The following is a 26,733-nucleotide window of genomic DNA, read 5'->3' as shown; positions in this document are numbered from 1 at the left end:
AGAACAATCTCCCACTCCTCCTCACTGAAACATTCACCGCAATGGCAGCTCCTCCACCTTCTTCATCTCAAAACGCGACTCTAGCTCCACAAAAAAGATGAACGAGGTCGGATTTTGTAATTGGAATTGCATTTTCCAAATTCCAAAGTTGCAAATTTATTTTTATTTCTATTAATAATGTTTAATCTTCGGGTAAAATATTTGTTTCACCGGAGCATTTGTTTTCAATTAACCTGAACGTCATTTTCGCAGATCGCGTCTTATATAGGTCACGTGCTCAATCTGTAAAGCGCCACGCAGCGATCAGCGCGTCATCTCTGAACTCACAATTGCATTATTACTGAGAGAGTGACGGATTGCTCAAGGGGTTAAAATGATCGTAGTTTCTCATAGGTTATTGCTTTACCTCATTCTCTTCGTCAGGGCATATATAAAAAAAACGTATTGTACGTCCGGTAGTAATGGTCAAGAGAGTGGCAAACTATTGCAGCAAAACCTTCCCGGATTACGAATACCGCAGCAAAGCAGAAAGGTACCTATAGATTTTAGGAGTAGTTACAGTACCCTTTAAGAGAAGTTGCTTTCACTGAGACTTTATCTGGTATAACATTAGTGTTTCACTATTTTTCTATTAGTTAGAAATAGTCTGGTATAATATTTTAAAAGTAAATTAATATGACGTGCGTGTAACACAAGAACAGTAAACTATGGTGCAGAAAAAAAACTTGCATGGCAGCGACAGTCTTTTATTTTTGTGCGGTTACTGCGCATCTGCAACCCTGCAACTTGGTAAAGATCAGGCGAAGTGTATTTTCTGAATTGGACTGCTTGTTTCTACACTGTGTAACCAAAGTGGTAAAAAATACTGTTTTTTTACATTGGGTGTCCGCGGAAATCTGTCGATTTTCCGTTACGACCAGCTTCAGTAAAATGTCGTGCAAACGGTGCCCTTCTACACGCTACTTTGTGCAGAAGGTATGCAGAGGAAGAAGCATGAGAGCACCAGAATGAGCTCCCGTTTAACTATCCTGAAAGCAACGAATTCGTTTGATAAAAATCGATGTGTATATCAATGAAGATGTAAATTTGTACAGTTCAAGATTTGTAAAAACTTGTGGGAGGGCATGGGGGTGTAGCGACGCTTTCCAGCACGTGGTGAACCGATGCGACCGCCTGTAAGAGATGGGAGTCGCAAACGCATCATTGTCCGAGGATCGGAGCAACAGAAACGTTTTTTTCAAGACAAGCAGTATCTTCATTCATATTTTTATCAATAAGAAATACAAACATATCCAAAAACGATAAAAAAACAGTGGGGTGTGAATTCGAGCACTGGTCTTGCTACTTTTGAATGTGTGCTTACTTCATTCACCTACTGTAAGACTTTTTTTACACCAGAACCACACATCGTATTAAGAAAATAAATCTTTCCCGTTAAACATCTAGTAGCCAGTTCTGTCTAGTTCTTCTTGTGCCAGTTCTTCTACAAAACGTCACCCATGTCATGAAATACAGTACATACTCTGTATGCACAATCCGTATCTCTACTGAATTTCTTTCAGACTTCAAAGTACCTTTTTTTCTTCTTATGTTTTATGGTCCCAATAAATTAATTCCCTGATCACACTGTCTTTTCTTCTGATATTGCCAAGTTTTTGTCCTTTCTACCAGATTATGAACAGTGCATGATAAGGCTTTCTAGTAGTCTCACCTTGTAGTCTGTTTTCAGATCTGACCTTAAGACCCTGGCAGTCACATAGATCTTATGATGTATTCTGCATGTTGTCTTCTGTATATTGATTTATTTGGTACAATGATCTCTCCTGAATGTGCACTTTCCTAAGAAACAATGTTTTCTGAAAACTGCTATGTAAAATAAAGATTAATAATCGGTATACATATCACATAGGTAATATCAATCGCCAGACAGGATTGTACTATAGGCATCTGGGTGTTTATGATGATTTTTTCATGTTAATTAGAACAATAAAATTACAAACAAAATGTTTGGGTATAAAACAAGAAGTGTGTAGCTTACTCCCTTCAGCATTGAAGCAATACATAAGGTTTGCAACAGTAGTAAAATCTCATTTATAATACTGCATTCATTTGTATTCACCATAGCTCTAAACTTACATTAGGTAATTAAATGTTCAGACTTTTATAGTTCAGTCGATTGGTGAATCCATAAAAATGAAAGATGTGAGAGATATTCTAGTTTTTAAAAATCCAAGGAGTGTAGATAGATAGGGTCAAGCAGTTTTTGTAGCAAAAGAGCCACAACTTGAAACTAAAAGAGAATTAATTCTTGAAACATGCTGTGGTGTTGATGCTTCAATAAAATGGCTGGGCTGCTTGTTACTTTGGAGAGCTGTGGGTGCTTTTAACAGGATTCCTAGTTAGGTGTCTTAAGGCCCAATCTGGGCTCCTTGAAGTAGCAGCTAGAAATGGGATCTATATACAGTTAGGGGTGGCTTCTCTTTGTTCTTCAGATTACAATCTGTATGTCTAATATTTTTTTTAAATCATCAAGGAGCTGAGTTGCATTAACATTCATCTTTTATAAACATGCTGCTTATAAACTCTGCAAGTACAAATCAGCAAATAGATAATATTAGCAGTAAGTACAGCCCCCTATTACTGTTTCTCCAGTTGTAAATTATAGAATAGAACTGCCTGCTTAGAGTTTGCTGCATTTTGGTTTATGAAATCATTAAGAAGAGATTTAGGACAGTCTATACAGGTCTGAATGTTTGTAATCCCATATTTTTCGTGTTTGATTTATACATTCCATTACATCTGTCAATATGCGATGTTACTATTGTAATGCTTGAGTTGAGTACAGATAACACATCACAACTCTTTGAGGAGTTTTGCTTGAGTGTCAGTTTTAATACTTGTCATTTTTAAAGTAGCAAATCAGAATAGTTTGTAAAGAAAACTGTGTTAAGTAAGTAGACTGGATCCAGTGATATCACTGTCCAAATTTGGACATTTTATTGAAGCAAACAGGATTTTACTGTTTGGACTCCTTGGAAGAGAAGGAGATTACATAAGCTACTACTGTTCTTGAGTCCTCAGGTTCATGTTCTCAAAAGAAATGAAAGTAGAGATGATGAGCTGAGAACTGTACTTAAATTGAATACAAATTATCACTATATCAGCTGTCTGTCAACATGGTAGCTAAAACTGATCTACATGTTTTAAATGTCTCTTGCACTCTTTCTACATCAAATATTTAAGGATATTCAGATTCAATTACAGTACATGGAAATGATAAAATATGTAAATTAGTAAAACATGCATTTGCTACAAAAACTGCTGTTTTTCTGGAAATCAGACATTGAGGATTAACAAGCACTAAGAACTTCATTGTTCCTGCCTCTCAGATGGACAGAGATCCCTGGTCTCCCCACCTGAGTGGCTCCTCTGAGAAAGACCTGCAGTTCACTAGAACAATGAATATAAGTCAGAAAAATGCCAAACGTGCCAAACACTTTGGTAAGTACCTGATTTATACTTTCTAGACTATTAATTTCAGGCTGAGTAATGAGTTGAGAACTGTAGTTATCAGTGTGTATACAGTCTATTTTGAATTCTTTAGCTAATTCTGAATCCAGAGAAAAAGGAGTAATTTAGGCTTGCATTAACTCCACCAAAATCATTCCAAACATTTCTGTCCATGGTGTGGTAAAAGAAAGTGAAGTACATTTCCCTCCTTGTGTGAGGAAAAAGACATGTGCTCCTGGTAGGGAGTAGTCTGTGTCAGTAACATGCAGTATGTTGGCAGGGCTTGAGGAGATGAAGTAGGCTGTGCGTGTGCAGTGCTATATGCATGAAACACCAGGCACATTGAGAGGTCTTGCATGATTAGCAGTTGCTGAACAAAAAGATTTTCTGCTGTCCCTGTCAGAGCTGAGGATGTGATCAAGATAAATTGAAATTAAGACTAAATTAACAGAGCTTTGATGGGATTAACCTGCTTTGCCAATGTGCACTGATTCCCATTATTGGTGTTTGTGTGGTCACCTGTTTTGTTGATTCCTGGCTTTTCAATGCATCTGCCCTCTGCTGCCTCTATTTCTTCTCCCCTGTCCCAAACTCTGTCATGGCAAAATACAGTAGCAGCTTGTTCTGAACTTGGCAGCAAGCTAGGGAGTAAGATTATTCCTCTTCAGAGACTGATATTTGTAACTGATCAGTATTAAAGCAATGTTTCTCAACCCTGCTTCTGGAGTATCTTTTAGTTTTCCTTCCAGCTGGTGGTACAGTGGTGAGCACTGGCTCACTTCCTGGCGTGCTATCTGCAACACTAAATTAAATAAAGTGGTTAGAAAATAAATGTGATCTAGTTGCTTTTTTTATTTTTCATGAATGCCTTTCCTACTGTGTCCTTCAGGTGAAGCCCTTGAGAATTGCCCTGTGCTAACTAAAGCCACGCTTGTGCGTTCTCGCTGCTTCTCCAATGGAATCAAGCCTGTGCCGCCGAACGCCCAACCCAGGTCTGTCCATGACACACGGCCCTCAGAAATGTACACATTGCAGACACATTCAGAGCAATTAAAATGCTGCCTTTACAACTCAAGACGGTTGTGGCTTTCATAAACAGTGCACTGAAGCTCGTTTTCCAAACTTGTTACTCAGTTTTTGCTTACTGCCACACAGGTAGCCTACTACTTTTAGAAACATCTTTTCTGTTTTTTTGTGGGGGCTGGAGTGAAGAGTGTTGATAAAATTAGCTTGTTGTTGTCCAAGCTTGCATCTTTTGTGGTTTTATGTGCTTCAAAGCAGGACTGTGAACTTGGCAAGGGAGTGAACACAGTTGACAACACTGCTCGAACTCTGTAAAGATGACAGAGCAGTGTTTATCATTTTTTCACTTTTCTCCACTGTCTCCATTTGTGTCTTGCCTGCAGGTCCGATAACTCCCCTTCATCAGTAGCAAGGCCTCGCTTGGCTGGAGTCCCCTCCAGAAGGCTGATGGCTGCTTCGAGAGTGGAGTACAGCCCCAACCAAGGTGCTGACAGCTGGAGCTGCTGGCCTGTCATTTGTTTGAATGTGTTTGGTTGTGTGTATGAGTGTGTGCTGAGTAACCATCTGTGGGACTGGGCAAAATGGAAAGTAACCTAATCAGTACAGCTCTAGGTTTGAGCAATACAGGACAGTAGAGGTTGAAACTTCCTGTCTGCTGGGACTCATTTAGAGTTAAAGAGATAAAGAAATAAAGAACTTGCCTATTTTCCTTCTTGGTCGGTTCTTGCATTTGCCCTCCTTGTGTTGAGGTTGGTGCGAGTGTCAGTGTGTCTGCTACTGTGGGCTGTGGTGTTGTGAGATTGGTGAAAAGGGTGACATTTCTGAAGGGTGTTGAGAAATTTTGACCTTGTTTTGCAGGGGTGACCTCAGATGTGAGTGAAGTGGGACAGCAACTGATCTATTCTAACGGGCCTGCTGAGCCTGAGGAGGACAGGCTGATAGTGGTGTCCCCTCCTGCTGCCAGACCCCCGGGCCGAGTGCCCCGCAGAGTGTCCAGAATCCCCACATGTGAGTCGGCAGCACCATTGGTTAAGATGTCACTAATGATAACAGGGACTGGTACCAGAGTTACATACTGTACAAAAGCTCACTGGTAACAAAAACTCTCTCATGGCCTGTAAAGAGGGATTTATTACAGACTTGATACTATTTCTTTCTGACATCCGACCTTCGTAACTGTATATAAAAAAAACTTACCTTTTTATCCCTGATCCAGGATTCTCCAGCAGCATTGAAAAGAAATGTTATTATAACTAATAACAACTAATCTGTTTCAAAGACCTTTAGAACTCTCAAGGACTTGTGAACTGATCTGTAGACAATGGGCACAAATCAAGCCGCGCTAGAGATAACAGCACAACCCAGGATTTATTGAACTCTGAGGTGTGGCCATGCCAGTTCACATTACTGTACACATTACAGTTCCAGCTGTACCAACACACCAACAGATGGCGTGACAGAGTTTTGAGTATTGGGTGTGAAGTTTTGGTTCTGTAAGGCAGTAGATCATCAGGTGACAAAAGCTCACAAGGTGATGATATCTCCAGATTCACCGAGAAAACCCCAAGGAGCTCCTTCAGAGTAAGCAAACTCATTTGCAGTAGATTCTGGCCAGAATACAGGTGGGTTTTGTTTTTGTTAACCCCAGCAACTCTGCTTCCCCCACCCAGTTATCCCAGAGCCTTGCCAGCCCCAGGTTTCAGGGAAGAAAGGGCTCCTGAGGATGTCACAGAACAGTGGTGGAGAGGACTCGGACATGCAGTTCCTGAGCCCCACCAACCCTTCTGACAGAGAGAGAGGTGGAAGACTGGTAGTGGTTACAGTCAGGTTGATTTGCACAACTTGACTTCCATGTGGTGAAAGAGCAGGGGACTTGATGTAGTGTTTTAGCAACAATGGCAACTTGTTAGGAAGACTGCCATCCTGACTAACCACTACAGCCTTCACAGTAGACAAGCAGTCCTCACCCTTTATTCTTCTTAAAGGTGAAGTGGAAATATAGTTTCCTCTCAGAACGTTATGTTCAGACAGTATGTGTAAGCCCTGTCTGTGTTCTTCAGGTGAAGCCCAGGGAAGGACCTTCCCAGAGCTCCTCAGAGCCTCTCAGATGTGCTCCACAACCTGCCGCTGTGTATTCAGTGGGATTAAACCCGTGCCCCCGATCTCTAGAGGCACCAAGCCCTTGCCCGACAGGGCCCAGGGCATGCCCAGGGACTCCGGAAAGGCCGGCCAGACAGGGCGCCCCTTGGAGCGCCCAATGGAAACTACCCTGCAGGTTTATGGAGAAGAGGAGGCAGTGGACTACGAGGAGGTCAGAACACACCAGGGCCTTTCTAACCCACATATCATCATTTAAATGTGCAGAAAAAGGAAGGGATAAGAGCTTGCTTGTGTAGTTTTATTTGGTTATGTTCTTCAGGAGGTTTCAAGGTTTCATTCCCAAGTCTTTTCTATTTTGCTTTGCACAAAAAGTACAATAAGCTGTGCGAATGCACTGGCAGTGAGAGCCCAGCTGGGTTAGGAACTGAGAAGGAATGTTAAAGGCTTGTGTCTTTTGTGTTCTTCAGAGGCCGAACTCCCTCAGGTTCCTGCAGTACACTGTGGCAGAGGAGCAAGACTTGCTCAGCTCACCCCCACACAACTTCCTCGATGGCATCAAAGCCGGGTCAGTCCACAACAGCTCATGGCCCACAGACACACGCCACCTTTACAAATAACAACGCCTTCAATAAAAGCTGAAACAAAAAAAAACAAAATATACTAAAAGCAACAGTTAACATAGTTCAGCTGCGTCAGCATGCGTAGGCTTCAAAGGAACAACTAATAGATTTATTCCATGCTGAAAAGAGAAGAAAGAAAACACAAAGTTTCGGCTGTGGAGCCTTCTTCAGGTGTGAGTTAGTTAACATATTCAGAATGATGAAGTTGTCTGCTTGTGGATCATGCTGGCATCTTTTTCTTTAGTGGCTTTTACATGCTCCATAGCAGGGCTGTGAACATGGTGATTTTTTAATGTCTCAATGACAGAGAGTGTCCTATATTTACAATGTTTTTTGTACAGATAAAACTTTGTGGAGGGCGCGGTGGACATCACAACATTCTTGCCTGTGGGGTTGGGGATCACAAAATTGACAGCTCTGTTCCAGCTCTGTAAAGATAACTGTCAGAGCAGTGCTGATTGTTATGATTTTTTTTCACTTTTCTCCTCTATGTCTCTGTGTCTTGCCTGCAGGTCCGATAACTCCCCTCCTTTAGCAGCAAGGCCTCGCTTGGCTGGAATCCCCTCCAGAAAGCTGATGGCTGCTTCCAGAGTGGAGGACAGCCCCAACCAAGGTGCTGACAGCTGGAGCTGCTGGCCTGTCATTTGTTTGAATGTGTTTGCTTGTGTGTTTGATTGTGTGCTGAGAAACCAGCCGTGAGACTGGGCAAAACTGAACAGTAATTAAACATTACAGCTTGGGTTTTGAATGGGGCAGTCTGTTTCAGTTTTTTCTTTTCTAGACTAGATTACTGCATTTCCTACACAGTAGCTGTTCATTATTGCTGCCTACTGGGTCTTATTTAGAGATAAAGAAATAAAGAATAACACCTGCCCACATTTTTCTCAGTTGATTTTGGCATTTGTACTTCGGCATGAGTGTCAGTGTGTCTGCTGATGTGGGTTTTGACAGGTGAAGGGTGTTGAGAAATGCGGACTTTGTTTTGCAGGGCCTGGTGAGCCTGAGGAGGACAGGCTGATAGTGGTGTCCCCTCCTGCTGCCAAACCCCCGGCCCGAGTGCCCCGCAGAGTGTCCAGAATCCCCAGACGTGAGTCGGCTGCACCATTGGTTAAGATGTCACTAATGATAACAAGGACTGGCTCCGAAGGATAATTTTCAAACACAGACATCCCATTCCAATTGGTCAAATTCCCATGCATGAACACAACCTACTGTACGTGATTTCTTCTCCTATTATTATTTTCTGAGGAAAACAGAGGAAAATTAACTATTAAGCTTTGATTCTTTGTTAAATTATGCGTTATGTGATGCATTATGTGATAGTTAGCCCACAGAGGAATGATAATATCAGATGGGAATGCAAGCTTTAACTAATCTAATGTAGTCAATGTGACTCTGGATCATGATGATAGACTGTGATAGACTCTGTGTCAACAAATGTGTAACTTTGGGAGAGATGTGATGTTTTTTAAGTCATAACAATTTGTTGGTATAATTTCTGAGCCTCAATTTGGTGTGTTGCTTTAAGTCTAATCTGGCTATTATCACATTATTACTTTAATATTGTTGTGTCCATTTCAGTGATGCCTATCAGACCATGTAATTAAATCATATATTCCAACTCACTAAAACATTGCTTTGGTCACTTTTCCTCTATAGGAGTGTTGGGGAGCTCCACTCGTGTTGCTTCTCATCAGAGCCTGATGTCGTGCCCTGGGCAAGGTATCAGCACTGGCAACACAAGTGTCGAGCCCCTGGCGCGAGTCTATGGGCAGGCAGTCCAACAGAACAGTTACCCCCAGGTCCAGGAGGTTAGTAAGAGGCCTTTATTTCTCTTTGCTTTTGTTTTGAGTTTTTTACAAACAAAACTTTTGAGTTTCAAAAAATGCTCTGTAGGTCTTTCATTTTTGTGTTTCACCAATGTCCTAGTTTTTTATAATACCTTCTACAGTATATTTATTTATAAACACTTCACATCAAGACATCAAAAACAATTTAGACATCAAAAACAATCAAGATTAGTAATAATGTCTCCATCAGCATATGTACTCTGTATACTGTAATGCCATAGCACACAAGTGTAACTACAATATATTTTGATCAAGTCCTGTCTACGTACTGACCTAATATTCACAACAACAGTATTTGAAGCCCTATATAGACAGTATTCTGGAATAGAATATTAGAGTATTTAGATATAAAAAATACTGCCTGGAAATGAATTGACCCAATAATAACAAACAGCAAAAATGTCTTCAGGGGTTCACTATATAGGAAATAATAATGATACAGGACTAATATGTTTCTTTTTCCATCTATAGTATATTTGGTATTTGAGGGATTTGATCATTTTGGGACCGGCCAGATTGCTTACAATGATCAGACGCAGTTATTTATCTCAGAAATTAAAACATTTTTACATTTTTGTAGACTCTGGTGGATAACTTGTGAAAGCCTTTAGCTTGCTTTTAGAAAACACCTATCAAATCCCTTGCATGGCACTTTCATCTATGTACTGTACTTAATTATATCAGCAGCATTATAGAGTTGCCGTCATATGGCTGTAAGTTATGTTACGGCAGCAAAATATAGAGGAAACTCAAAATAAAATGCAAAAAGGCTTGCCAGATATAATAATAAAAATAATAATAATAATAATAATAATAATTGCTTACACTTATATAGCGCTTTTCTGGACACTCCACTCAAAGCTCTTTACAGGTAATGGGGTCTCCCCTCCACCACCACCAATGTGCAGCATCCACCTGGATGATGCGACGGCAGCCATAGTGCGCCAGAACGCTCACCACACATCAGCTATCAGTGGGGAGAAGAGCAGAGAGTAATGAAGGCAATTCATAGATGGGGATTATTAGGAGGCCATGATTGGTATGGGCCAATGGGAAATTTGGCCAGGACGCCGGGGTTACACCCTTACTCTTTTCGAGAAACGCCCTGGGATTTTTAATGACCACAGAGAGTCAGGACCTCGGTTTTACGTCTCATCCGAGGGACGGCCCCTGTTTACAGTATAGTGTCCCCATCACTATACTGGGGCATTAGGACCCACTTGGACCACAGGGTGAGTGCCCCCTGCTGGCCCCACTAACACCTCTTCCAGCAGCAACCTTAGTTTTAGCAAACTATGGAAGATATTAACAGACGTTCGGGAGGGATAACAATGACAAGTCAATCTCACACAGCTGTTCCTAATCACCAGCATTATAAAACTAGCTACATACAGTATACTGAACTCCAACACCTCCCTTCGCATTTATCTCAAACATTCCTCCTACGCCCCATCTCCACCTTGCAGCTACCCCTCGGTTCACTCAAATGACTGGGGTTCGAGACTGCTTGTCTTATGGCCAGGAGGCTGCCTATTAACCAGATGGGTTAAACCAAATTTTCTAGGTAGGTATTGCTAGCATTCACAAAACATTCAGTTCTTGGATGTTGTTGTCCCTAGTGAAATAAATGTTATGAACACAACTCTACTGGCATCCAATAATAATATTTATAAGACGCAGTAGAAAAATATATATAGAATTTATGGAAATGTCTTTAAATTGTGTTTGTGTCTTTAATGATTGGGATTAGACTCTGAATATACTGTATGCGTATGTATAATAATTTTTTTTTATAGTAGAATTTTTTTTTATACTGTACTCCCCCAAAAATACACACAACAGCAACCAAGTCCTGAGGGTGACAAGTAGTTACAAAAATGTTTTGTTCTTCTCTTTTTAGAAAACGTAAGTAAATTAAATCATATCTGTTCTGTCAATTTGTATGATTTTTTTTTTACAATCCAAGTTGTTTATGCTACAGATGATATATTCTTGTGCAATTTAGTTTTAGCTGAGATCTGAGCAGTTGATTACTCTAAACACTATCCTTTCCTTTCCTTTCACTATCCTGTTCCCAGGGTGATTTTATTGCTGGCTACACAATTGCAATTTCTTTTTCTAATTTGCTAATACTGGCACTGACACTGATACTGACAATACATCAGTACTGTTTTTTTAGGTGGAGCAAGTACAAGTAAATGTATATGAATACTATGAATCACAATTCAGTGCTGTGAAACAATTTATGTCATGGGGTCCAACAGTAAATATTTCAGAGGACTCAAAGTAAAAAAGTTTACCAGGATTAGTCCAGCTTGTCTCAAAACTGAGCCGGGCCAGGATTCCCCAGGGTTAACTTTTGCTTTTCTGTTATTACAGACACACAAGATGGGGCACGTCCAGGACCGGTGGAGGAGCGTGGGGAGTCTTAAAAAACGCCTGCGCATGATAGGGGGGGATGGATCTGCAGAGGAGAGGGATAACATCTCTTTTCCCCCTCTGAAGAGTACCCCCCATATCGCAGGTCAGATCAGCATCTCCCACACATCTGCACTGATTTTCTTTCTCACTTTCTTCCACCACTTTCTTTCAAGGTCAGGTTTTTTTCCTTCTTCTAGAGCTTTTTTACTGATGCCCCGAGGCAGAAGCCTTTCACGATCTGCTTTTGTCAAATCAGTGGTGACCAAACTGATCACAGAACGTTTCCCCACTCTGTTGTGACCTTTAGATGAGCTGTCCCCTGCCCTTAAAGGGAAGACTAGAGATGGTCCAGAGCACCCTGGGCTGCAATCCTTCTCTAGGCCCGAGCTGGCCCTCACCCAGAGCCTTCAGTTTCTGGCCTCTGACGACTGGTAGGCATAAAGCAGTACAATCAGCATCCACCTATTCCGTTTTCTATGAATACAATTCTGACTAGTGAAAATACAGACCTTGTTGCCCATAGCTCTATACAGTTAGACCTCTTTCCTTGTCCTGGTTGATGTATTTCTTTCCGTTCACTGAATTCAGGGAGAGGAAGGTTGATGGACTGAGCTTTATAAGGCGTCTGTCCCAGCACCACCCTGCCATCCTGATCAGCAGACTGCACGATGTCTCCCTGGCGCTCGTGCAGGAGGTGTGATCTCTCCAAAATATTAATTGTTCATTTTTATGATTGCTTTTCACTGTTTTTGTATCCATTCTGAACCATTCATATAGAATGGTTCAAGAGAGGGGCACAGACGAGGCTCTGCAGTGCTGACGGTGGTTTGCCTTTCCCCAGGTGAAGAACTTGCGATCAGCTGTGTCTAGGATGGCAGTGGTGTGTCTGGGAGACGTGTTCACCTTCCTGAAGAGAAGGATGGACCCGGAACTGGGGAACACAGTGAAGGTGCTGCTAGAGAAAGCCGGAGAATCAAACACATTCATCCGACAAAGTGTAGACAGCACACTGGACTGCATGGTGCAGAGCTGTACCCCTGCTCGTGCAGTCAACGCGCTGCTGAATGGAGGTCTGCGGTGAGGGCAGAAATATACAGAATAGAATAATACCCAGAATCTTAGGGTCTGACTTCAGGAGCTGTGAAGGGTCATTTACGTTTCATTGAGCTTGAAATCAAAGCATGTAATAAAGAATGTTTACTACAATGTTAATATCCATTCGTTTTCTAACCACTTTCTCCAATTTAGGGTCATAGGGTAGCTGGAGCCTATTTCTGCAAACAGCGGGTGTAAATCAGCCCAAACCTTGGACTTGTCACCAGTCCGTCACAGGACAGACACACAGACACAGACACGTGCACACTCACACCAGAAACACATGAGAACACACAAGCAGATAGCACCCCAGGTCCGAAATTGAACCCATTGGACACTGCGTGGCAGCAATGCTAACCACTGCGCCACCATGCTGCCATACAATGCTAACATACAGTACTTAAAAAAATATAAAAACAACATTAGACGGTTAAATATAATTTTTTATCATTTTAAAAGAAATCTGGTTAAGCATTGGAAAATGAGGTCCACATTGCCAATGGTTAGGTGACAGGTTGATATGGTTTCAATCAAAGTAACAGCTCAGTAATATACAATACAATGTTCTGTGTGCACAGTCACCTGAACTCCAGAGTGAGGGCGTGTATGGCTCATCACCTGGCAGACCTGGTGGAGAGGATGGGTGCACATAACCTCCCCAGGGATATCACCAACCGCATCCTGCCTGCTGCCACTCGGCTGGCACAAGATGCCTCCCAGGAAACCAGGTACAAGCTTGCTCTTTTCCTAGACGGGTAAGATGGTGATATGCTTCAAGGAGCCAGCTTTGCAACTCCGTGGTGCAATGAGTCTCATGCAAAGATTTGTCATTTCAGACACTTTGGACAGCGGTTGCTGTCTTCCCTGAAGCACCGACTTTGAGCAAAAGGTACTGTCTGTGTTCTGCGGTCCTGTATTTTACAGTACAGCTCTAATTTTAAAACAGAAACATTTCATTTCCTTTTAATTGAAAATGTAGGTCTAAAATGTATAAAATCACAATCTACATTCACAAACACTTAATAGGGGACAATATACATCATTAATAGTCAGACTGTTTATTTTATTAAAATGAATATTACATTTAGTATGTGCTTTAGAAAGTTATAGAGTATTAAATATTGTAATACATTTCTACCAATGCATTTTTTAGGTTATCCTTTTACATTCATAGTACTAATCTGGAATATGTTTAGCTTCCAATGTATTTAAAGGTATCGCTCACTAATTAAAAACTACTTTATTTTTTAAAATGTCTGTTATTCATAATCAGTGAATGAATTAAAGCAATAACTGAATTGTGTGAAAGATGAAAAATGAAAGTACTGTGGCAGGCCTGTTCTGGTACACCCTTAATTAAATGTAGATGGGCTGGAGCTTGAGGCTCCCAGTGATGTTGCTTGACTGATTGATGGACGTATTGTATTCCGTATGCTTCATGTACATGATCACCCAGCCATTGTCTATCCTGGTGCCAACTTCCACCTTTACCAACTCTCCCACTTTTGTGTCTGTTAGACTTCCACAGAGAATAAAATCAGAAAGTTCACAAAAAGCTGGATGTGAGCTGTTGACTAAGTGCACTGGAAGCAAGCGCCCTTGATGGAAGGCTGATTTCTAGAAAGTAGTCCCCAAAATGAATAAACCGATATAAGAAAACATAAGAGAAATATATGTAGAAAGAAAAGTCATTGCTTATTTCAAGACAGAAGTTAAAGATGCAATTGTTAAATATTCTGAGCAGCCCAGGGCACAATACATAGAGGTTAGAAGAAGTGTTGTGCTGTTTTTTACAATTGGCTTTGTTAAACCAATATGCTAACAACAAAATCAGTTTGGTTTCTTTCAATTTGATTTAAAAATACTACTCAAATATCAAATGCTATATTAAATGTTTATTGCTGTATTTAGTCTTAATCTATTCAAATTTATCGAAAAATAGATGGGGCAAAAGACAGGGTTTTTAGTGACAGAATAAATATTTTTTATAGAACATTTAAGCTTGTCTGTCCTTCAGGTTTCATTACAATATGGGCTTTGTTGTTTAAAAACATGTTTAACAAAATATTCATCAGGAAACAATGGAGTGTGATGGGAGTGAGCATTTCTTTACAAAAATGATTTTTCTTTTGTTCATCTTTCTCACAGGGTTACTCCACCATCCTTCGCTCTTTGCCATCTAGCACTGCCACCTTCACACTGGAACTGTCCAGCTACAAAGCCACGAGTGCCCATGATCAGAACACCCTTCTCAGCCGAATGACAGGAGTGGCATGAAGCCTTCAGCCAAACTTGTTTGAACCAAGAAGTACAAGAAACTGTTTCACTCTTGAAAGCACCAGGCTCAAACAAAATACAAAATGGGCTTTGTCTTTTAAGGTGTTGAATAAACCTGCATTTCCTTTCATGTGTTGTCATCCATTTTGCTGCAGGATATAACCTTGGAAGCACACTTAACAAAACCTATGTACAAAACCTCTGACTAAGAGTAGGATAGGTGATTGTTATGGATAAGTTAAGATGTACTGAACAAAGTAACATTTTACACACATCAATAAAAATTTAAAATTCAGAAGCATTAAAAATTACCCCAAGAAAGCTAGCGCCTTTTTCTTTCAGTCTTACTTCCACCGTGGAGTCTTAGATCATGGTTGAACTGAATTTAACGGGACATATTTTAACATGGAGTGTTGCTAGGGCTGCAAACATCAGTACCTCTTCCAACAGGAGACACTTTTATGTTCAAATGCGGAACTTTGTGGGTCACAAGGGTCAGCTTGCAACCGTTCTCACCTCAAAAGCTGAGGGGTCCTCACGCGTCATTCTGTTGTGGTGGGAGACATGAGTGAGCACAGTGTCGTGTGTTGATGAGAAGTTGCTCAAACCTAACATTTCCGAAGCGGGGGAATGGGCAGTACGGGAATAAATATGATGGTGGAGCGTTGATAGTGCTACGCCGAAATAACAGATTTACAATTTTTTTTAGTCAAGAAGCAATACAAAAAGAAAAAAATCTCCCACTCCTCACTGAAACATTCATCGCAGTGGCAGCTCCTCCACCTTCTTCTAAATTAAATAAAGTGAACTAGCGCTTCATCAGTAAATCCCCGTAAATGCCCAAACCCTACAGAACTGGTGCCTTCAGAGAGCACACTACATCTGTAAAGATGACAAAGCAGTGTTTATCATTTTTTTCACTTTTCTCCACTGTCTCCATTAGTACCTCTAGGTTTGAACAGTAAAGCACAGTAGAGATTGAAACTTTCTGTCTGCTGGGACTCATTTAGAGTTAAAAAGATAAAGAAGATAAAGACCTTGCCTATGTCACGATTATAGTCCCCCCTCCTTAAGGGTGCTCCAGCCCTTTCACTTGTGACTTTATTCTATGCACCTGCTCCCTATTCCCAGCCCACCTTAAAAGCCAGGCGCTGACGCTCATCCGGACTCTGCATCTGATTTCCATATCGTGCGAGTCCGGGACCTGGAAGCGCCTGGTCCCGTTAAGGTTTTAATCTGTTCCCATTCCTGTTCCCCGTCCGCCGGTTCCGACCCGGCCTTCGTGGTTTTTATTCCTTGTTCTGATGGATCTCCTGGTTTTGGACTTTCTCGTGTGTTTTTGGATATTCCCTAAGGACTTCTCTTTTGGATTGTTCGCCTCGGCCACACCTCCCCCGTGCACCAGCGCACCTTGGACACGCCCCCCTGTCTTCAGCCCCATTTTCCTGCATGACGTTTCCCTAGTGTTTCCCCACTCCGTCGGACTGTGTCGTCCGCATAGGGTCCGGAAAGAACTGTTCGTTACAGCCTATTTTCCTTCTCAGTCAGTTCTTGCATTTGCCCTCATTGTGTTAAGGTTGGTGCGTGTGTCAGTGCGTATGCTGCTGTGGGTTTTGATAAGTGAAGGGTGTTGAGAAATGTTAACCTTGTTTTGCAGGGGTGACCTCAGATGTGAGTGTAGTGAGACAGCAACTGACCTATTGTAACGGGCCTGCTGAGCCTGAGGAGGACAGGCTGATAGTGGTGTCCCCTTCTGCTGCCAGACCCCCGCAGAGTGTCCAGAATCCCCACATGTGAGTCGGCTGCACCATTGGTTAAGATGTCACTACTGATAACAAGGACTGGCTCTGAAGAATAATTTAAAAACACAGACATCCCATACCAATTGGTCAAATTTCCATGCATCAACACAACCTTATGCATTATGTGATACTTAGCCCACAGAGGAATGATAATATCAGATGGGAATGCAGGTTTTAACTAATCTAATGTAATCAGTGGGACTCTGGATCATGATGATAGAGTGTTTGTAGACTCTGTGTCAACAAATGTGTAACCTAGGCAGAGATGTGATGTTTTTAAAGTCATAACAATTTGTTGGTGTAATTTCTGAGCCTCAATTTGGTGAGTTGCTTTCAGTCTAATCTGGCTATTACCATATTATTATTTTAATTTTTGTTGCGTCCATTTCAGTGATGCCTGTCAGACCATGCTTTTAAATCATATTTTCCAACTCACTTACACTTTAAAAATAAAACAGGTGATGCAGTTATTAATATTGTTTTTGAAATGTTGAGCATTTCTTATGTTGGGTACATAGAGGGTATCTTCTAAGAAACAAATTTGTAGAGAATGTTTAAACCAAAACATTTACATTAGTTCTTGTTATTGCTTATGACATGACTTGCTTCTACTGTGTTGCTTTTTATTTACTCAAACATTCCACTTTCATTTCTTTAATTCAAGTATCTCCTTTGCCCACAGAGGTATGGTGTTTTTCTTAAAAAGGCTCCTATGTATTTTCTCCATGAGATTTGTTTGAAATTGGGACAGAAAATCTGTATTTGTAAGGTTCAGTATGTAGCGATTAAGATTTAGAGTCTGTCAGTGTTGCAACTTGTAAATCAGTGTGATGGGCTGTGCTGCAGTTGTCTTTGAATAGGATGGAGTTCACCAACTGAACCAAAGGAGAGAAATGGCAGCTAGATGGAAGTGCATTTAAAACCAAGAACAGGAGGCCCATCTTTATGCAAAAGGTTGTAGGAGTCTGGATCAAGCTAACCAGCTATGTTGTCAGATCCAATCCAATACCCTGGTTTCAAATGAGCCACTAATTACCAAATAGGCTAAATTACCTGTGGGCAGGCAGTCCAACACAACAGTCAACCCTACATTGAGGACGTGAGTAAGAGGCTGTAGTGTCAAACAAATGACAAAGTTCAGGTGTCTGTGAAGCAGAAGTCTCTTTATTCATATGCATATGGAAGTCCGGCTTGCAACCACCAGACTTAAAAAATAAGTAGCTGAAGATGGTCCTTTATACCTTAAAACACAAAGAGTTACTATGACATATTCTAAACAAATGATGAAACAGCAACACCTGCCAATTAATTATATCTAAGTTGCGGACTAGACAACAGTTAGTTCTTTTCATATTCTGGGCGTACAGACAGCTTACCAAAATCTTACTGACCAAGGACAGGCAGCATCTTTATATACATTTGAGCACAAAGCCTACGTCAAGCCACTAGACTGCATAGTTTGCAAAAACATACAAAATCAAGAAAATGATATTATTATCTCACGTCCTGGGCATCTCTCATCTCTTCATTCTTCAGTCCTTTATAGCAATACAAACCCAACATGAGCTCTGATTATTATTTGTGGCTGATTGATAAAGTATTGATTCAATATCCCCATTTATCAAAGTAAAACTCCTTACACTTAACAGGCACACTGTCGGCCCCCCTCAGGAAGCCCATCAAACACAGAAACAGTAACAGCATAATAATTAATGTTCATTCAGTCTCTGGTGCAGTGGCTTGGTGGCAGTGCGAAGCGTAGATCCAGCGATCTCATCCTGTCACTCAGATGGCAGAGTCAGTTGTCAGTTGCACTTGATTTGGTCCCTCCCCAGCGGGGATGCAACATCTGGCAGGGTACATCTTCCTCACCCACAACCACTCGCGAGGTATCAGGTCGTGTCTTCCCTCTACTGGAGGTCTCCAAACGTCCAGCACCTGTTCACCAGCCTCATGCACTGCTTCAATTAACAATCTACAATACTACAATAGAGAATTAGCAAATTCAGTGATCCATTAGCCAGATTTGGCCCTCCAGGAAGGTTCGTTGGTTGGCCCGTGATGAATTCAAACAGGCTCTGTTACACAGTTCTGTTTGATCCAGCCCGCAGGCTACACAGAACCGCAGGCAGAACATCTACCCAAGGTGCTCCTTCAGTCTGATGTTTCGACGATCTTTCAGAGTTCTGTTCCTTTGTTCCACTGTTCCAGCAGACTGAGGGTGATCTCAGTCCATCTCACCCCAAACAATGCAGCCACAGCCTGACACTTTCCCTGTGAAGTGCGTCCCTTCATCATAATACAAGCGGCAGGGCACTGCCCAACGGGAAAACAGATTATAAGAGCCCAGGTTTCCCTTTACAATTGTCAACTTGCCAGTGCATGAAAGGTTCCTCAGGAGCAGGCCTTTTGAGCTGTTGCACCCGCACCTGAACTGTAGTTGAGTTCCTTTGATAAGCATCACATCGAGATATCACAGAAGTGGCTACTGCTTCAAATCAGGTCCCCACCCAGTTTTGGGTAACCAGCACACCATTTGTCTCACACCCGGGTGTCCGACAGAGTGCCTTTGTCGGGCTACAAAGGGCATTAGGCTGTGAGGGCATGCAGGGCGTCCAGTGTGCTGGCAGCACCATACCCAATCATCCTGCAGCCCCACATTCTTTTCTAACCATGTCCATTTCTCTGCTTTAGAGGCCTCAGCCTGAATGTCCTGTAGCTGTCCCCTTTTCACCAGCAGAGGTTTCACAGAGGTCTCAGACTCCTGCTCTACCAGGACTGCTCACCTGACAGCTGCATCTGCAAAGTTGTTCCCTCGAGTTACTGGAAACATTTCTTTATGATGTGATTTACACTTTACCACAGCTACTTCAGTCAATAGCTGCAAAGCGTCTAACAGTTCAGAGACAAACCCAACATTCTTAACTGGAGTCCCTGCCGTGTTGAGGAAATCCCTATTCCTCCACCACCATCCAAAATTGTGGCATACACCAAATGTATATATAGAGTCTATATAAAGCGCTACAATTTTCCATTTAGCATATTTACAAGTTTCAATTTACAGTTTATACAGGCACAACACATAAACATGGCCCCTTGGCCACCGCATCGAGGGGTCCTGAATAATAACCCACCAGACGCTGCCTACCTCCATGCTCCTGCGCCAGCACAGCAGCTCACAACCCATTTCTTTCACCCACACACAGATTACATACAGATGATCCGTCTGAGGGAATCCAGTCCAGGGCCAGTGCCTGCAAGAAAGCTTGTTTCAAAACATTAAAAACAGTTTCTACTGCAGGGGTCAAGGCAATTTTGTCTTTAGACTGCACTACCCCACTTAAGCCAGTTCGTCACCAGGCAAGCTCGCTCAGAGAAGGCATTCACCCTGGCTTTATCATGTAGTTGGTTTTATACCCTTTTTTCCGTCCGAAGATCTAATACTTGGAGTAGCCCGGCCTTATGGATTCCCTCATTAGGTAAAACAATCACAATATCACATAACTCTTTTGAGGTAGTTCACATAAATGCTATTTCATACAGAAATTCCTTATAAATGCTGCAGGGCATCCTAGCCCAATAGGTCTGGGGTGTCCCCCACCCACATCAGTAGTTGAAACTGTACATCTTTTCCCAAGCATACTGTGACAGCTTGTATCTGCTTTAAACACAACCCGTGCCCCCCTACTCCTGTAGCCTCTTGTTACCCGTTAGAAAACTTTATATCACATCTTTATGCTGTTTTAGTCGAAGAACAGGACAAATGTGCTCCTGTGTCCCGCCGTTACTGCACACTGTAAGATTATTTCACTTTTATTTAAATCCTGAGATAAACTTAGGAAGGCTACAAAGGGGCTTATTAGTTTAAATCTATTATTTCACGCAAGGCTCTCGTTTCAGCTTCTGACATGTTCTTTAATTGAGATATCAGCCCCTTCTGACCCTCACTATCAGTAGGGTTATGAGGGGGACCCCTTCCCCCTCTGTCACTCTGTCTTTTTGCTTTTAACAATTGTCTACAGGCTTTATAAAAATGGCCCGGTCTATTACAATAGCGACACACTGCCTGTTCCTTTTTCTCCTCTTTGGGAGCTTCCATATCTCCCATTTGCAGTGCTCGCACTTTAGCATACATGCTTTGCTCTATCTTCCTAGCTTCGCGAGTTATTAAATCAAATCTGTCTCCGCTCTCCGTAATGTCAGGAGAACGTAGCAGCACATGCTTGGCAACATCAGGTTTTACTGTAGCAGTCTTGGAGTATAATAAATGTATCTAATGTGAATCTGTTTTAAATTTGCACTATTTCTTCTTTTTGTAACCTGCATCAGAAATAAAGTATACAATAAGCATATTTTGTTCCATGTAAAGGTTCGTATTACAATTGCCACTAAATCTTACCGCAAAGCATCATTTTATATAGACTGAAATGCAAAAATAAGTGAGATTATCATGCAGAAAGTGTGTTTGCAAACTTTGAATTTTTGACCATTTTTGATTGACAGGTACATGGCTAAGCAAAAACTGCAAAATTGGGAAAATTTATTTGTTGAGGAGACAAAAAAACACCTTTCCTGGAATTTAAAAGGCATCTGAAAGCACAGAAAATGCATTAAAACATTTCCAGGAGTGTTTAAACCCTAGCCCTAACCCTAGCTCGGGTACTTATAGAAAAAGTTTCAAAATCCCGGCATCAAAACACTGCTAAAAATGTTACCCAAATGACTCCTGATCACTCAGAAATACTTAATGTAGCAGTCTTGGAGTATAATAAATGTATCTAATGTGAATCTGTTTTAAATTTGCACTATTTCTTCTTTTTGTAACCTGCATCAGAAATAAAGTATACAATAGGCATATATTGTTCCATGTAAAGGTTCGTATTACAATTGCCACTAAATCTTACCGCAAGACATCATTTTATATAGACTGAAATGCAAAAATAAGTGAGATCATCATGCAGAAAGTGTATTTGCAAACTTTGGATTTTTGACCATTTTTGATTGTCAGGTACAGTAACCTACTCAAGCAAATTTGTTTTATTACTGTGGAAGTATCTTCATTCACTTCCTTTTCATCTGCTAACCCGGAGTATTCTATCCATAGAATTATAAACCTTTCTGTAAAATCTGAAACATCCTCACTTTCCTTCTGCTGACATGCTGTTACTTTTCTCCAATCAGTTTTCGGTGGGTAATGTTCTTTCAAAAATCTCCACACTAATTCCCACCCTTCTCCCAGGTTCTTTCTTTCACACACCTGTTTTAACTGCCCTGCCTTTCTTTCACCAACTCTTCTCAAAATCATTGCCGCTTCTATAGGTCTAATCCCATATGTATCCTTTCAGTCTTGAAGTGCACTCCAGGTTTGCTGCATGCCTGACTTAGGGTGAGGCACTTCTTTAGCCCATCGGTCTATATCCTCAGGTTTGGATTTGTACCCGTCTTTGTCTTCTGATCTTTCACTACTAGATCTCTCAGCCCTGCTTATACCCCTAACTGGGCTCGGAGACTCTTGTCTTTTCCCTGTAAAAACGTTATGACCTGGGGGTTGCCAGGACCCGTCTCTATCTCTATCATATGAAGTGTCTTCCCAATCCGACCCCCCTTCTGGATACGGCCAGTCGGGATATCTGTCCCAGTCCTCATTTTTGCCTTTTAAAGGTCTCAGATCTGGATATAATTTAGGTGTTACATTCACATTACTGCATTTCCCTAATTCGTTCTTGAGACGTTCTATTTCTTCTTTTGCTTTTTCTTTTTCACTGTATAGAACTTCATTTCGTTCTGCCAAAGCTTTTAGCTTCACATCAAGACATCATAAACAATTTAGACATCAAGAACCATCAAACATAATTAGTAATTGTCTTCATCAGCATATGTACTCTGTATACAGTATATAACTGTATTTTATATTAATTTAACTTTTATTCCAAGCATCTTCTTCTGTTCTAATGCTGTATTAGGCAGTTTTCACAGGCAGTGACTGTAAAATGTATTTAATTGTTCAAGGATTTTCCAAAGAACTTGTTAAAACCTCCACCTTGCAGCTACCCCTCAGTTCACTCAAATGACTGGGGTTCGAGACTGCTTGTCTTTTGGCCAGGAGGCTGGCTGCCTACTAACCAAATGGGTTAAACCAAATTTTTCTAGGTAGTGTTTTAACAGAAAGAATACGGTTCTGGATCCCGAGATGAAGTTAAACAGAAGAGTTTACTGCATGCAAGGAACAATAAAGCCGAAGTCTTGTTTCCCGCAAGAAACAACAAAACCGAAGTATTGTTCCATGTGTCGGTACAAACTTTTAGTTTATATAGCCCTTCCTTGCCATTTCTGATGTCACTCGTTATTATAGTAAAGGGGGGAGGTCATGTGTTTGGCCAGTTTACAGCCTTTTGGCCAAATGTTCAGGGATTAAGTCCCCAGGGAGTTTCCTAGCTCCCATCTGGAATCCTTATCAGTTAACCCCCTTCCTGCCATAAACTCCAGCCTTAGAAGTCTAATCTTCATGCAGAAAGGACTTAAAATAAACCTCGTCTTCACATCTTGTTTCTTACTTCATTCCCCCCTTATAAAATATGGCATACGTCAGTACTGCCTATTTTTTACACATACAATGTCAGGGCAGATCTTTCCTTTCTAGATGTACGGGCATGCATTACCATGACATTGTGCGTTCCACGGTTACAACAAGATGTGATTGATGTTTTTGTACAAGTGATAGTTACAATTATACATTTAAAACAATCCTAATCCTACAAATAAATAAAGTCCTATCCCAGGACCCAAACGCAGACCTCAGCCATGTGGAGATCTATTGTCAGGATCTTGGAATAGCAATATTGACCCAACTCTGATTATCATTTTTGGCTGATAGATATGACAACACCAGGAATGTATTGATACATATTCCCCAGTAATGCTCCTCAGGCCTAACAAGCACACTGTTGGTTCACCTTACGAAGCATCAGACACAGAAACAGTAACAACATTATTCTTTCTGTTCACTCAGTCTCTGGTGCAGTGGCTCGGTGACAGTGCAATGCGTGGATCCAGCGATCTCATCCTGTCGCTCAGATGGCAGAGTCAGTAGTTAGTGGCACTTGTTATGGTCCCTCCCAGCAGGGTTGCAACGTCTGGCAGGGTATCTCTTCTTCACCCACACCCACTCGCCAGGTATCCGGTCATGTCTTCCCTGTACTGGAGGTCCCCAAGCGTCCGGCACCTGTTCACGAGCCCTGTGCACTGCTTCAATTAACAAACCTACAATACTGTAATAGAGAGTCAGTAAATTCAACAGTCCGTTAGCCAAACTTGGCCCTCCAGGGAGTTTCTTTGGCTGCCCGTGATGATCTCAAATGGGATCTCAGTCTCACAATTCCATTTGCTTCAGCCCTCAAACTGCACAGGACCACAGGTAGAGCATCTACTCACGGTGTTCCTTCGGTTGATATTTCCCTAGTTGGTCTTTCAGACTGTGGGTGATGGGGGCAATGTAACTTCCACCTCACCCCTAGGGAGGCGATTACAACCTGGCACACCTTCCCAGTGTAGTATGCCCCTAGATCAGTATCCAAGGGGCAGGGCAGTCCGCACCACGGGATCATCTTTGTCATACACCTGGGTATCCGCCAGCATGAATTTCTGGCTACAAAATGGCATTAGGCTGTGAGGGCATGCAGGGCATCTGGTGTGCTGACGGCCCCACATCCCATCATCATGCAACCCCACATTCTTTTCACATTTTTTCTAACCACATCTATTAGAGGCCTCAACCTGAATTCTCCCTTTTCCCCAATAGAGGTTTCACAGGGGTCTCAGACTCAGACCCAGGATTATTTATTGTGTCATTTACACCTTACTACAGCTACTTCAGTTGGCAGCTGTAAAACTACAAATGAGATCAGAGACAAACCCAGTATTCTTAACTGGAGTCCCTGCCGTGGTGAGAGAATCCTATTTTTCCATAGCCATCCAGAATTTTGGCCTACATGCAACAAATACATAGATTATATACATATACAGTAACCCTTTAACATCTTTCTTTTTACAATCTTCCATCAGTGCTCTAAACTGGCTTGCTGCGCAGAGGCAGTGGAGGGGCATTTTCCGGTCGTTAGCACCTCGAATTCTGTTGCAACAGCTCAGCCTGTTCTCTGTTCTCCCTCATGCGCCAGACCCATCAGTAAACAGTATTACATTTTCTTAAATTTTCACGGTCCCCCACCCTTTGGCTACAGCATCTAATGGTATAATAGTATCCCACCGGATGGTGCCTACCTCCATGCTCCTGCGTCAGCACAGCTGCCCAGAACCCATTTTCCACACTTACATACAAAGGAATGGTTGGTCCATCTGAGGAAACCCCAGTCTCAGCACCTGTAAGAGAGCTTGTTTCAAATTATTACAGGCGGCTTTTGCTGCTGGAACCAAGGCAATCCTGTCCTTGTACTGCACTTCCCCCTTAATTAGATCTGTTAAAAGTTGTGCTCACCCCGTAAAAACATTGCACCCAGGCCCTGTTAAAATTACACAATGCTAGACACAAAAGGGCCTTATCATAACTGCTTAATATTAGACACTCTAAACCTGAAGCAACTCAGACTTGTGGGTTTCCTCGTCAGGGGAAGCACTCAGAATACCATCAACATACTGAGTGATCACAGTCAGTTGAAGCCACGTGATACCCTGTTCTGGATAGTCATTACTTGTAATGCTGCATAACATCCCAACCCAACAGATCTGGGATAGAACCACCCACATTCGCATGAGAAGTGCACGTAAATGGTAGAATCAATGTTAAAATCTGGTACTCAGGAAGTAAAACTCGCTGCCCCAATAGTCCTGTGGCCTCCTTCCGTCTCCCCATATACGTAACTCTATAGCACACTGTGAAGTGAGACAAGCATGACAGAAGTGCTCAAGTATCCCATAACAGAGAAACCAACACACCATTAACAGTTCACTTTAGGTTTAACCCCTTCTACGCACTGGACTGGGACAGACTTAGGGAGGCTATGAGGGATTTACAGGATCTAATCTTTAGGTAAACAAATCCCTCACAAGACTGTTTATTCTCCCCAGACAAAGCTCTTAGCTGGGTGATACATGTTTCACTGTTCTTCCCTGTCAGTTGAACCACCGGGTGTCACGATTATAGCTCCCCCTCCTTAAGGGTGCTCCAGCCCTTTCACTCAAGACTTTATTCTGCGCACCTGATTCCTATTCCTATTTGTGGGGGCTGGAGTGAAGAGTGTTGATAAGTTAGGTTGTTGTTCAAGCTGGCATCTTTTGTGGTTTTATGTGCTTCAAAGCAGGATTGTGAACTTGGCAAGGGAGTGAACAGAGTTGACAACACTGCTCGAACTCTATAAAGATGACAGAGCAGTGTTTATCATTTTTTCACTTTCCTCCACCGTGTCTCCATTTGTGTCTTGTCTTCAGGTCCAATAACTCCCCTCCTTTAGTAGCAAGACCTCGCTTGGCTGGAATCCCCTCCAGTAAGCTGATGGCTGCTTCCAGAGTGGAGGACAGCCCCAACCAAGGTGCTGACAGCTGGAGCTGCTGGCCTGTCATTTGTTTGAATGAGTTTGCTTGTGTGTATGAGTGTGTGCTGAGAAACCAGCCGTGAGAGTAGGCAAAACTGAAAGTAACCTAGTAGCTCTAGGTTTGAACAGTACAGCACAGTAGAGATTGAAACTTCCTGTCTGCTGGGACTCAGTTAGAGTTATAGAGATAAAGAAGATAAAGACCTTGCCGCTTATTCTTCTCAGTCAGTTCTTGCATTTGCCCTCCTTGTGTTGAGGTTGGTGTGTATGTCAGAGCGTCTGCTACTGTGGGCTTTGGTGTTGTGAGATTGGTGAAAAGGGTGACAGTTCTGAAGGGTGTTTTGAGAAACTTTGACCTTGTTTTCTAGGGGTGACCTCAGATGTGAGTGTAGCGGGACAACAACTGACCTATTGTAACGGGCCTGCTGAGCCTGAGGAGGACAGGCTGATAGTGGTGTCCCCACCTCCTGCCAGACCCCTTGGCCATGTG

General features: G+C 42.0%; 2 long non-coding RNA genes across 2 annotated transcripts; one reads left to right on the top strand and one right to left on the bottom strand.

Annotated features, from left to right (window-relative positions):
• Positions 1-12,751: 12,751 nt before the first annotated feature.
• LOC148673296 (uncharacterized) lies at positions 12,752-14,992 on the top strand. Its single transcript, XR_015936185.1, has 3 exons — positions 12,752-13,347; positions 13,456-13,508; positions 14,768-14,992. It is a non-coding gene; the product is annotated as an uncharacterized LOC148673296 (long non-coding RNA).
• A 2,849-nt stretch (positions 14,993-17,841) lies between these two features.
• On the bottom strand, positions 17,842-20,759 carry LOC148673295 (uncharacterized). Its single transcript, XR_015935981.1, has 2 exons — positions 18,840-20,759; positions 17,842-18,681 (listed from the first exon to the last, which is right to left on the bottom strand). It is a non-coding gene; the product is annotated as an uncharacterized LOC148673295 (long non-coding RNA).
• Positions 20,760-26,733: the final 5,974 nt, after the last annotated feature.

The sequence above is a fragment of the Lepisosteus platostomus genome, chromosome 4 (assembly GCF_059453375.1).
Source record: "Lepisosteus platostomus isolate fLepPlt1 chromosome 4, fLepPlt1.hap1, whole genome shotgun sequence".
Taxonomy (NCBI): domain Eukaryota; kingdom Metazoa; phylum Chordata; class Actinopteri; order Semionotiformes; family Lepisosteidae; genus Lepisosteus; species Lepisosteus platostomus.
Note: the sequence above shows the minus strand (reverse complement) of the source record. Positions and strands in the feature narration are given on the sequence as shown.